At 29.5% G+C, this 14,290-nt stretch overlaps 1 protein-coding gene and 1 long non-coding RNA gene across 3 annotated transcripts in view; one reads left to right on the forward strand and one right to left on the reverse strand.

Moving 5' to 3' along the window:
- Positions 1 to 14,290, reverse strand: part of LOC128922653 (uncharacterized) — a 267,064-nt gene that overhangs the window by 25,086 nt on the left and 227,688 nt on the right. The window lies entirely within an intron of this gene.
- The window catches only part of LOC105219379 (protein Shroom), a 242,275-nt gene that overhangs the window by 2,033 nt on the left and 225,952 nt on the right, over positions 1 to 14,290 (forward strand). The gene's annotated exons all lie outside the window — the stretch shown is intronic.

The following is a 14,290-nucleotide window of genomic DNA, read 5'->3' on the forward strand; positions in this document are numbered from 1 at the left end:
TCAAAATCAATGCTTTTTCAAAATTTCAAACAAAATTACTTTCAAAAAGTGCTCATTAATCTACTATGTTTAATTTTCGAAAATATTTTTCTACACTAATTATACTTTTTTTTTTGCAAAATAGTTTACGAAAATTAAAAAAGTCAAAACACTAAAACTTTTTCAAAGGAATTTTGTTTAGAATTTTCAAAAAAACCTTGGTTTTGAAAAACTTTACTTAAAAGAACGTTTTATTAAAATTATTTTAGATTTCAGCTCAATAAATTCAAATGCATTTGGGAAAATAAAGAAATAAATAATTAATAAAAAAACAAAGTTGATAATAATTAATAATACAAATAATAATTTTTATTTAAATATAGAAATAGTTAAAAACTCATCTGATTTCAAAATAAAAAAAAAATAATATCAATCAAAAGCATACATTAATTATAAACTAACAATATTATTTAAAAAGTAAATAATAAAAATTTTCTAATTAGAAAATCGAAAGTTAAAAATATGATTAAAATGATATAATTAAAAAAAAAAATAAAATCAATTGACCAAGTCTAAATAATTGTGAAAAAAATTTCTTAAAAAATTTAATGTTGAACAAATATTTTGGAATATTTAAAAAACAGAAAAAACCGAAAAAATAGTATTTGTTTTAATTTAAATAATTTATTACAATAATACTGTATTTATATAAAATTTAATATATACATTTAATTTTTTTTTAATAAATATTAAGCAAATTTTATTTCCATAATATAACTTGAATTAAATTTAACAAATAACTTTTTTTAATGAAACCAATTTTTATTTACAAAAAATTGACAATATGCATAAATAAAATGATAACTGAAGATATAAAAAGTAAGCAAAATAAATTTATGATCCAGAAATTATAAAAAATAAATATTAAAAAATAATATTAATAATTTCAGCAATGAATTAAATACAATTTATTTAATAATAACTTAATTAAATAATTAATTGATATACAATAAAATTTTAAAATAAAATGTTTATGTTAAAAAATCTGAAACTGCATGGAAAATTTTTCAAAAAAAAAATTAAAAAAAAAAATTAACATAAAATAATATAATAATGATTTCTAATTCAAAAATTTGCTTGTAAAGACAAAAAGTGTACCATAGAATATAAAAATAACAACTACAAACGTAAAAATGCCAATTTGTTTCGCTAACGTGCCTTCAAAAAAAAAAATTCATGCCATAACCAGACGATTTTCTATGCTTAAATATATGCATAACTATAGAGGTATATCTATGAATATATAATTTTATATCCCGATACTTGCAATTTAGTATTTTTTTTAATTTTCGTCTTATTCTTTACTCAGTGTATTTGATTTTATATTAAAATTGCAAGAAATATAAAAGCGTTGGTTAATTATTTGAATTGGAAAATATATTTTTCAAAAGCAAGTAATAGTCTTCGGCTAAATTAAAAAGATAGCGCATTAGTTTCCATTTCAACTGTATTACTTGTCTCAAAAGTGGCAAAAACAAAGTTTAGATTATGTCTAACCCATAAATGGGAGTTGCCAGCCTGACCTTAATTAGCCTAAATTAATGGGTGAAGCATTAGACTGGAACTTTGATACCGTTTCCACAAGTAATACAAATTTAATGTTCAAGTGCGAAGAAGAGACGAACAAAAATAAACAAGTAGTTGGTAAAAGCAGTTACATTTCTTTGAATTCGACGCACTGAGTTATACTTATTTCAAGTCTAATGGATGGGAAAGCTGAAGCTGTGAAGAATTTCTTCTAACAAGTGAGATTTTATTCTTCTGAACAGAGTTTTAGATACAAGAAAATAATTCTTATTTGCCCAGAATCTTTGCTAACAACCCACGATTTTCCCACTGATTCCGGCTTCAGTGATGACTTAAGTGCAAATACTTGACTCTTGTTATGCCTCATTCTCACTTTTTGCACTTCTTCTGTGTTTTTCCTTAATTTTTTTTTGCATTTTTTGCACTGAGTCAATAATTTTTACTTTGTTGCAATTTAATTTGCTTTTAGTTTGCTTTTGTGCGATTTTTCGCGCAACAGTTTTTTCGGTTGTCTACAATAATCTACTTTGAGTTTTGTTTATTTACTTATTTTCATTGCATTTTCCGCACTTTGTATGGCAATACCACCTTGCATTATATGTGTGTTTGGCGATGTGCCTCTTATTGCTTGTTGCATGTTGCAAACACATTTTGCGCTATTTTTAACGAGATCACAGCAAAAATGATGGCTAGATAATAAAGTGAATGAAAAATGAAAATAAAAACAACAAAATTACATACAAACACATGCAATTGGCGAGTGAATTTGTTTAGAAAAGCAATTGCAATGAACCAACAACAACAATAATAATCACATCACATTTATAATATATGTTTGTATTTGACATGAAATAAATGTGCTCGGACAATTATGGCAAACATTTTAAAACTATTTTTGAATTCTACGTCAACTGCTAAACATAGAACATGTGTGAGAAACGCTTTTGAATTGAAATAAAATAAAATTTCGAAACTAATTAATAAAATTGTGAACTGAGTGATGAGACATAAAATTGTGCAATCGCTAATTTTACAAAATAGCTGACAAATGGATATGAATATTACATAAAATACTAAAATTGTGTAAAAAAATGTTCAAAGCAATTTATTAAAATGAAATCAAATAAAATAAAACAAAATAAAATAAAATAAAATAAAATAAAATGAAAAATAAAATAAAATAAAATAAAATAAAATAAAATAAAATAAAATAAAATAAAATAAAATTAAATAAAATAAAATAAAATAAAATAAAGTAAAATAAAAAAATAAGATAAAATAAAATAAAATAAATAAAAATTTTATAAATAAAATAAAATAAAATAAAATAAAATAAAATAAAATAAAATAAAATAAAATAAAATAAAATAAAATTAAATTAAATAAAATAAAACAAATAAAAATTAAATAAAATAATATAAAATAATAAAATGTTAGTAAATCAATATTTTTTTATTAACTTTGTTTTTATTTTTTAAAAGTGAGAAAGAAATAACAACAATTACGAAAATATCCATAACGAAAATTTTAAATTATAATTATTTATAAAACTCGACGAAACCGACTATTGTTCCCATATTTGCCGCCAACTAAAACTACAACGATTAGTTAGATTTTTTTGGTAAGTTTTTTTTCATATTCCTAACGATCATGCATGCCACGATCAAGTCAATATGTTATAACTTATTAATAAAAATAAGAAAATAATCCTAAGCATATCATTTCAAATTTAGCACTAGATTTTTGCTATACAATATCTTAAATATTCAAGAGTCTAGCTGAGTCTCTAGTCTACTATTAGTATACTGAAGCCTACACTTTTTCTGCCTTTTCTGCGTTTCTTTTAGTATATCTACTTTTTCGCTCACAAATATATAGAATGTTTAGTGTGACAAATTGTGGCGAAAACAATTTCATGCTTTAATATTCTTTTGAAAAAAAAAATGAAAATTTTAGAGACACACACGACTTTATGTAATTTCGTATATATAGACATTTGTACAAGACTCAGCAAATGCAAATGTAGCAGAAAGTTTATGCTTCAATAATTTTTTTCGCAGTTGTAAAAGTGTCCATTTGCGTTGCTGGTGATTCAATAAATTCTATACTCTATTCATAACCAAATTATTTCATTTTGGCGCCTTGCTTTCAACACTAAATTACAGTGTTATTCAGTTTATAAAAGAATGGAATCGTCTAAAGTGCTTGCAAAGAAAAAAATATTTTATTTTATTCTTTTTATTAAAATAGTGGGAAGGAATTTAAATAATTCATATTTTTATGATGTTGTTTTTATTATCATTTCAAATATAGTTTTGTGAAACAATAAAACGGATCAAGCGTGTAATTTATAATTCTCTTTGTTAGAAAAAGTATAAAAAAATGTTTTCAAGGGAAGACTGCAGGGAATATTTATCAAAAAAGAAGATTTTAAGTAAATTTTTAATATTTGTAGATTTTACTTATAGTCAATCTATAGTTAAAGAAATTTACCATATATAACATATACACGAGAGGTTCTGTTCTATATTTAAGATGACATTTTTAAACACTTCAAAACTTTTGGTCCAGAAAGCACCATAAATGCATGGTAGATCACCTAGATCACCATAATAGAACATAATATCTCTTATTATTAAAGAAAAAGCACCTCAATTTGTGTTCTTTGGTCTAGAATGTAATCCAGTAATAATATTGTTATTCCAAAGATTGTTTTTAATATTACTAAACCATTTATTATTCTGATCTTCTTTGAAAAATCTGATCTTCATGAAGATTCTTTGAAGATATTCGAAATTTATGTAATGGAACCTTATATGTTATCTCGATAATCTTGAAAACGATATGAGAGAGAGAGAGAGAAGAAAATATTACAAAAGTAAATTTACATGGACTTTGTATGATCTGTAGATCGAATTTTGTTCGTAAAATTTACTGATATTTGTAAGGAAGTCCCTTTTTATACTCTCGCAACAAAAGTTGCTACGAGAGTATTATAGTTTTGTTCACCTAACGGTTGTTTGTAACACCTAAAACTAAAAGAGTTAGATATAGAGTCATATACACCAAAGTGATCAGGGTGACGAGTAGATTTGAAATCCGGATGTCTGTCCGTCCGTCTGTCCGTCTGTGCAAGCTGTAACTTGAGTAAAAATTAAGATATCTTGACGAAACTTGGCACAAATATTCCTTGGCACCATAAGAAGATCAAGTTCGAAAATGGGCGGAATCGGACCATTGCCACGCCCACAAAATGGCGAAAACGAAAAACACATAAAGTGTCATAACTAAGCCATAAATGAAGATATAAAAGTAAAATTTGAAATAAAGGATCTCACTAGGAGGGGGCATATTTGAATGTAATTTTTTTGGGGAAGTGGGCGTGGCCCCGCCCACAAATCGGTTATTTGTATTTAACTCGCAAACTAATAAAGCTATATAAACCAAACTTTCTGCAGTCGGTACTCTTATATACCCCACCACACAGCATGAAAATAGTTGAAATCGGATAATAACCACGCTCACCTCCCATACAAAGGTTAGGTTGAAAATTACTAAAAGTGGGTTAACTAACTAACGAAAAACGTCAGAAATACTAAATTTTGCAGAAGAAATAGCAGAAGGGAGCTGTACTCAGATTTTTTTACAAAATGGAAAATGGGCGTGGCATCGCCCACTTATGGGTCAAAAACCATATCTCAGGAACTACTTGACCGATTCGAATGAAATTCGGTATATAAGATTTTCTTGACACCCTGATGACACGTGTGGAAAATAGATGAAATCGGTTCACAACCACGACAACTTCCCATGTAACTCAATTTTGAAATCCATCTTATTCCTTCACTTTATAATGTAAACATAAGGAACCAATGAAGATAACGGAATAAAACTTTACACAATTAGTGCATATCATCTATGGCTTCACTTGTGAAAAAATTGTCGAAAACGGACCATAACTTTTCAAGGCCCCAGATATCGAACATGTTGAACTCAGCGCCCAAGGATTTTAACCGATATGGGTAAATCTCTCAGATATCTCAATTTAATTCAGAGGAAATTGTTTTCTTCTAATAGTGTGTCTCTGTTCCAAAAATTATTAAAATCGGGTCATAACATTTCCATATACCTCATTGTAGGTTTTTCAAAAGTATTTTCTCCTAGCACCCATTTACCTAATTATAGGTTTTTCAAAAATACGGTGAGCTTTATTCCGCATATATGTATTGGTTAAATTTCTTCAATAAATTGCGAGAGTATAAAATGTTCGGTTGCACCCGAACTTAGCCTTTCCTTACTTGTTAAGTATAGTCTTTACAGTTGGAAGATTGCACTACAAAAATATTTTCGAAATATGCTAAAACTAGAAACAAACTGTGTCGAAAATGATTTGTGCTTCATGACTACTTTCTAACCATCTACTTTAGAAATCTGATCTTTTAAAGTATATTCCACAAGATTATAAGCAAAAAAATATATTCTTCATTTATTTGAATTTATTTTCTATTTTTAAATCATAGATAACGAAAATATTATATAACTTCAGATTTCACTTCAATATATTATTTTTAAAATACCTGGATGTGGTGCATATACATCTGTATTTAATCTCATTTTATAAGCTTTTGTCTTATTTATTTTCGATTATATATATAGATATATTATAAATAAGGTACACGAGCAACTGCCGTAAAGTTTTCTTTTTTGCTGCCAATCATTCGGTGATTTATTGAAAACTTTGCACCCAAACTACGCCTACCTTCTCAGATTTGCTGTACTTTATGGCTTTTGGTTAATTGTATTTGAAATTAAAAACTGACCTCAAATTCGGCATGCCGACAAACTGTCGAATTTTATTTATTTTATTATTAAACGCAAAAATATTGCGAATATCTACAAATAAGTCACCTTACCAGCTTGTTAATGCATTTTGTGACCGCCATAAGTGAATTATTTAATTTGGAAAAAATGAATCGTGAATGTAAAAAAAAATATAAGTATGTATAAGATGCGACTGTTGGCGAAGTTCATTGGCTTATCTCGTTGTTATTGCAAATATAATAAAAGAAATCAGCAGCTTTATCAGAGCTTACCGCTTTTTTGGCGTTGTTGTTTTTGTTTTTATTTTATTTTATTATTTAATTTTTTTATGTGTGTGTGTACAACTCAATAAACGTCTTCATTAGCATTAAAAAAAAAAAACAAAATTAATTTAATGAAAAATTAAAAAAAAAACAATAACAACAATGGTGCATTAAATATGAAACGAGGCGTGAGATAGCAGTTGACGATATCAGCGCTTCTTTTGTTTGTAAGTTTTATTATTGTTGTTGCTGTTTTTTTTCATTTTTATAATAAAAGCTAAAGCGTGAAGCTTAAATTGACTTTAGTAGTGAAATGTTGGCGGCATTAATAAATTCCTGAAATCGTTTTTAAATCACCAATTTTCGTTTATCAAATAGTCGATGAACGAAACCAGTTGCCCATAATTTTCGAACACGCCCACACAAGGGCATAAATATAGTTATGTAAGTGTGTGAATGAAGCACAAAAAGTATGAAGAAATATTTAGACTAGTTATACAGTTATGGACAGAGAAGTAGAACAGCTTTCGGTAGTGACTTCTGGATCTTTACATAACAGAGAGAATAAATAAAAAAAAACAAATCTTTTAACTGGTCGAAAAATTATCCAAACAGCCTTCAAAAGAATAGAGACATGCTTGTTTAATAGAAAAAAGAGAGGTTAGCGCTCGCGAGAGAGAGAGAGAGACAACAGGACAAAGTATTCGATAAGATTAGTCAGGTTGGTCTCTTCAAGTTCTCTGAAACAAATTCCTTAAATAAGTTAGCTTAATGAAAGATTGAAAAGCTTACCAATCAAAAAGATGTTGTCTGGGTTGAGAATAGCAACAAATTCACAAAATTAAATTAGAAGATCGTAGAATCCAGTTCGTTCAGCTTGAATATTATAAAGTTATCAGAGAAATATGTTGGTTATGCCGCTTCTGAAGATTAGTAGATAAAAGCTTTGTAAAAGAGGTCAGGCGATCTCACAACCGATCAAGTCATCATATCTCAAATCAATGGAGATGATAAAATGCATAAATTCTGGTTGAATTGGTTTCAGAATCGCCTGAATCTGGTTCTTAGCGCCTTCTACGTGATCTCAGACATCAAAAGACCGAAATTACACTACAAAAGTGGGAATAAAAAGTTGTAGGATCGGGAGATCACCGAAACCTCAATGTCACTTACTTGGATAGTGCTCCACCTCTTTGCCGAAAGCTGTATCCACATTAATTTTAACTGTCGGGCTACCGTCTATAGGGCAACCCTGAAATAATGAGATGAATTTTTATCGCTCAGTAACACAGTAATGTAAATGTAAATAAAGCTCGACAAGTGCAAATCGTTTTAAAAATAGTTAACTGCAGCATTCTCTTAACAACATCAAATAACAACAATGCCAAGCAAACATTGACAATTGCAACAAAATTTCCACTTTTAACGCTTTACAAAAACAAAAATAGAAATACTCGTAATAATAATAGCAAAGAAACAAAGACCTAAAAGACCTCTTGAATATTTTTCCACTTGCCAACTTTGTTGAAAAGCAAAACAACAACAACAACAGCAAGAAAAAGCGTATTAGAAATACCAGCAGCTGAGAAGTGCTTACGTAGAGGCGACCTTGTCGCAGTTAAATGACACCAACAACAATAAAAAAGGTATCGCACTTGATAATAATTACGGCTTGGAATACTTGTAAATAGACTACAAAAGTGATGTGCTTACATACCTACATACATATAGTATATATTATCTTATAAAACACACACACACACACACACAGACACAGACACAGACACAGACAGAAATATTAAATATTTTTCATATTTAATGCACATTAACTTTTGTTATCCGAATGCCTTTAAGCGAGTAGGCCTTTTTAGTGCTTAATCACCATTACCCCACATACACACTCATCTATACATACAAATACAAATATATACATGTATATATACGTCTATACAACCTAAAAGCGTGTGCTCCATTGCGGCAATCTTCGGTTTTGTTTATTTTCATAACTGTTTTGTTTGCACATTTAATTGTCAGCTGCAAGTCATATTTGTCATATTTTCCGCTTGCATTGTTGTTACATTTATTGTTTTTGTGCTCCCCATTTTTTTAAGTTTTTTTTTTTTAATTTTATTTTAATGTATTTCAAGTATTGTATCTATCTAATCTTATCAGTCAGCTTGTGCCGTTACTTAATCAGCCGCTCGGTAGGCTGTGGAATGTTTATAGCGTGCTGGGGCATCGTTCGTCAATTTTTCACATACATATGTTTAAAAAAAATCGTGTAGCTGAAATGCTTTATTCAGCGCGTTTTTAATTGTTAAAATGTATAGTATATACATACATACAAACACACTTACATATACCATAACATACATATGTATGTATGTAGAAATGCGCCTACGAATGTTATGTCTTCTTGGTAGGCATGTCAGCTTCATATGTAGACTGATAGATAAAATTATTTTACACAAATGTAATTAAGCTGAATAATAATAATAAGCTGCCGATATATAAATTTTTACATGTAATATGTGCACATATATACATACATACATACGCATAAATGTATCTGTTAGGAGACATAAGCTTGTAATATGCCCTAAAAGGTTGTAATGGAGTAAAAAAATGTACTAAAGTGGAGTTAGACAATTTTAATTAATTGAGAAATATTTTTGAACAGAGTTGCCAACTATTTTATTTTTTACAAAAATACATTAAATTTACAATAAATTTTCAGTAATGAAACATAATTTTGTAATTATAAATTTATAATTTTATAATTTTTTATAATCAAATAGACTTCAAAGTACAAAATAAAATTTTTTAATACTTTCAGATATTGTAGTAGAGTTTTAATAAAAGAATCAATTAATTTGGGTAAAATATTTCTAAGAAAAAATTGGCAATAATTTTATATATTTGTTCAAATATATTTTGTTTATAAAAAAACAAAAATTTAAAGCAAATATGTTTTGGTTTTTTTTTAAACACCTAACAGGGTTATCAACATTTAGAGAAAAATATGTATATAAATAAGCTCGAAATCAATACTTGTGAGCATCAAATACAGTGGAACTTCTCTAATTCGAATCACCATAATCCTCAAAAAAAAAAAAAATCGAGTTATAGAGATTTCGAGTTATAGTAAAATTTCAAATTTTGTATATACCATAGTCGAAAAGTTCGATTTATGGAATGAATTTTGTATGAAATTTTACTTCTATTGCCATTTCAAGATTTCGACTTATAGAAGTTCGAGTTATATAAGTTCGAGTTATGGAAGGAAATTTTTATGAAATTTGATTTCTAAACGGTATTGCCTATTCAAAAGTTCGAGTTATGGCAATATCCGACTTGTAGAAGTTCGAGTTATGGAAGTTCCACTCTACTTATATTTGCAAAATATCAAACTCATATTATTAAACGCAATACTAAAACTATATGGAATGAAATTTGTTTTAATTTTATTAAAATTTACAATGTAAATTAAAATGAACAGGGTTGCCATTAATATTTAAATAGCTGGCATTTTCCTAAGATAAAAAATATATATTATCATAATATCAAAAATTTTATTAAATGTCAAAACAAACGACCAATAACACTATATGGTAAAATTTATTTTTTTCTGGTTATTGGATCGAATTAATTTTTTCTAGGAGATTGAGTCGTAAGTAAAAAAATTGCTTTAAAATTTTCGAAGATAGCTGCCAAAATCGTAATATAATATTTGGATTCGATGTTTGAAAAAATGACTTTTTGAAAAAATTATTATCCAAAATAAGAATATAGTCTACGTTTCCCTCATAATTCAATGGCATATGAAATTTTCAGTCAAGCTTACATGACTTTTTAAGCTAATTTTTCGAACTTCGAATTTCAATATTTGGCTTTTGGAGGCCATTTTTTTTCTTATGACTCAATCTCCTTCAAAAAAATAGGTTGGTCCAATACCCAGTCGAGTGTTGTACAGTGTAATCAATAAGACTAATTAACTTGCAACGAAAGAAAAATGTAATAGGGTTGCCATAAGCAATATTCATTTGTTTAAACTACATACTAAAGAAATGAAATTGTATAAAATATCACATATTAGGTATATGGTAAATATTATCTATAGACAAGCAACAGGGTTCTCAACTAAATGTGAATAGTTAAAGAATTTAACAAATCTGATCAGGAAACATAGCGAAGTTTTGAAACGAATGTAAGAAGAGTACTAAGCTGAAATACATATGTGTGAAATGTACGGTAGTAGAGTTGCCACCAATTTATTGAAAAAATAAACAATTTAAAAAATATTTTATTCGGGCAAAAGGAATGGCTTAAATAACGGACTGAAGAGTAAAGGAGCTAAAATTATTGAAGAAATAATTAATATAAAAAACTAAACATATATTTCCCCAAAATTAAATTTATGAAAATATTTTATCTTCCTACAACAAGCGTGTTTTTGAAAAAAAAAAAAATTAAAAAAAGTAATATGTTTTGGCATAAATAGTTCGATCTCGGTACTGATTTCGAACACGCTTTCATACACGTCTGATTGCAGATGATCTTAACTCAGAATTTTAATTAAACTGTTTAGGCACAACATTTGCTTGAAGAACCTCTAACATTAGTGTTCTTGCTTTCTGAGATCTGTGATGTTTTGGAGCATTTATTGAATAATTAAATCAATTAATTAGATTCATTTGTCTGAACTACTCAAAAATATATATATTTTTTTTAATAAATTAATGAACTTCAAAAAATAGATTTCTTATGCCAAAGCGTAGTATTCTATTGAGTTTAAAACCATGAAAAAGTCTTTGTGTCTAGATCACATGTTATGCCCATATACATACTATTGAAATATATACGCTATTAACATTACAAGCAGCATGTGTGTAATGTGTTACTAAGAAGCCTGTTTCTGCTTAGTGCCAACAGCACATGACCTTTAACCTTCGCGTACAACGGAAATGTACCTGTTTGCCAAATTGCCCGAGGCGTTGTAGAGTGTTGTTTCTCCAGAATTTTCCCACTCTTTTAAATGCCAGAACACGTTGCGATTTAGCGCAAACACCGCAGCACAAACACCTACTTATATATATATATATATATCAGTATATATGTGTGTTTGAGTGTGTGGCAACGTTGTGTGCACAAAACGATTTCGAGCAACGCGCTATGCCGTCCGTCCGTCTGTCTGTCCGTTGCTGAAATAAATGTGCAGTTCCGTAAAACGCCAACAGCGAGAAAACGTCAAAAGCGTAACAAAAAGGCGAACAAACAAAGCAAAGCAATCGAGCAAGTGAGCGAGCAAACACATAAACGGACGGACGGACAAACAAGTAAAGATAAGAAAATCAAATAAATTATGATTACTTCAAAGGGTTAGAAGCAGTAAAGAAAAGAAAGCGAAAGAAGCAAGGAAAAGGGGAACAATGGGAAAACACATGGCAATAATAACTACAATAATCATAAAAGCAACAACAACAACAATACAACATTCAAAGGTAAACAATGGGGAGCAAAGCGTGAACGCGTTAAACAAATCATGAAAATCTATGCTTTGGTGGCATACAATGCGGTGTTGTTGTTATAGTTGTTGCTATACACCGCTAACAACACGCTGTGTGTGGTGTTGCATGGGAAATTCTCAGCGGTGCTGCTGGTCGACATCTGCATGACAGCCGCCACTAGTTGATGCTGAAAGCTATTTGCTGTTGGCGTTGTTGTTGTTGTTATTATTATGGACAAGCAGAAAAGCTAACAAACAGTTGACAGCATCGGATATCACATATTAAACGCACTTGCTTACATATACATATATGTATATAAGGTGTATGTGTGACGTGCAAAAAAGTCTGACGGCAACTGAGACAGCAGCTGCTCATTAAACAATGCCTCATGCCCCAAATAATATATAATTACGTATGTAGATATTACAAAGAAGCGACACACGGCCACAAAAGGTACCGAGGTATGAGTATAACAATACAATTTTTTTTTTTAAATAATGTCATAAAAATGTTAAGGAAGACATGTGGCAGCTTAAATTGCAGGCATTGTGGAGCGTGTTGAGCTTATGTACCACCTATATATGTATATATATATTTTACATAATTATATGCCACATAAATTTTTTTTATCTGTATGTGTGAGATTTCGCACACTTGCAACGCAAATTAATTGGAAATTTATGCGTTAAAGGTGTGCTCGGGCAGACAGACAGCAGTCAAAGGCAGAAGTGATGAAGGAAGGAAACGGTTATGTAAATTTATTTACATACATACATAAAAAATATATATGTATGTGTGTTCTTATGGCATTGAGAAGCCACAAATAAACATAATATATTTTAGAATCGACTACTTCTCTGGTCGCCAAACACATAATAAACAAGTAAGGAAGGGCTAAGTTCGGGTGTAACCGAACATTTTATACTCTCGCAATTTAAATTTATTTATATTACATAATACACAATTTGACCCACATATTCGTCATATATATTGTATAAAGTCCATTGAAAGTTGGAAACCCTAATATTAGGTTAGAATCACCGAGGTCCTCGTGTTCGATATATTTTAGAATAGGGCTGCCACACTAGTAACATAGTATTTGTGCAAAGTTCTGCACCGATATCTTCACTAGTGCTAACTTTATATATTGTAAAGTTAACGATTCAGATCATCTTCAAAGTTCTGGTATATAGGAAGTAGGCGTGGTTGTGAAGCGATTTGGCCTATTTTCACAACATATCATTGGGATGTAAGGAAACTATTACAAACCAAGTTTCATTGAAATCGGTCGAGTAGTTCCTGAGATATGGTTTTTGACCCATAAGTGGACGACGCCACGCCCATTTTCCATTTTGTAAAAAGATCTGAGTGCAACTCTGCCATTTCTTATGTGAAATTTAGTGTTTCTGACGTGTTTCGTTAGTGAGTTAACCCACTTTTAGTAATTTTCAACCTAACTTTTGTATGGGAGGTGGGCGTGGTTATGATCCGATTTCTTTCTTTTTTGGACTGTATTAGGAAGTGGCTAAAAAAAACGACTGCAGGAAGTTTGGTTTATATAGCTCTATTGGTTTGCGAGATATGTACAAAAAACTTAGTAGGGAGCGGGGCCACGCCCACTTCCCCAAAAAAATTACATCCAAATATGCCCCTTCAAAGTGCGATCCTTCATACCAAATTTTATTTCCATAGCTTTATTTATGGCTTAGTTATGGCACTTTATGTGTTTTCGGTTTTCGCCATTTTGTGGGCGTGGCAGTGGTCCGATGTTGCTCATTTTCGAAAGCAACCTTCCTATGGTGCCAAGAAATAAGTATGCCAAGTTTCATCAAGATATCTTAATTTTTACTCAAGTTACAGCTTGCACAGACGGACGGACGGACGGACGGACAGACAGACATTCGGATTTGAACTCCACTCTTCACCCTGATCACTTTGGTATATATAACCCTATATCTAACTCGTTTAGTTTTGGGTGTTACAAACAACCGTTATGTGAACAAAACTATAATACTCTCTTTAGCAACATTTGTTGCGAGAGTATAAAAATTTATATTTAAAATAACGTTAAATTATCAGTTGAATTACAGCCAATCAAAGAAATTTCTATGCATAGTTGATTATACCAGTTTT

This window comes from Zeugodacus cucurbitae, chromosome 6 (assembly GCF_028554725.1).
Source record: "Zeugodacus cucurbitae isolate PBARC_wt_2022May chromosome 6, idZeuCucr1.2, whole genome shotgun sequence".
Taxonomy (NCBI): Eukaryota; Metazoa; Arthropoda; class Insecta; order Diptera; family Tephritidae; genus Zeugodacus; species Zeugodacus cucurbitae.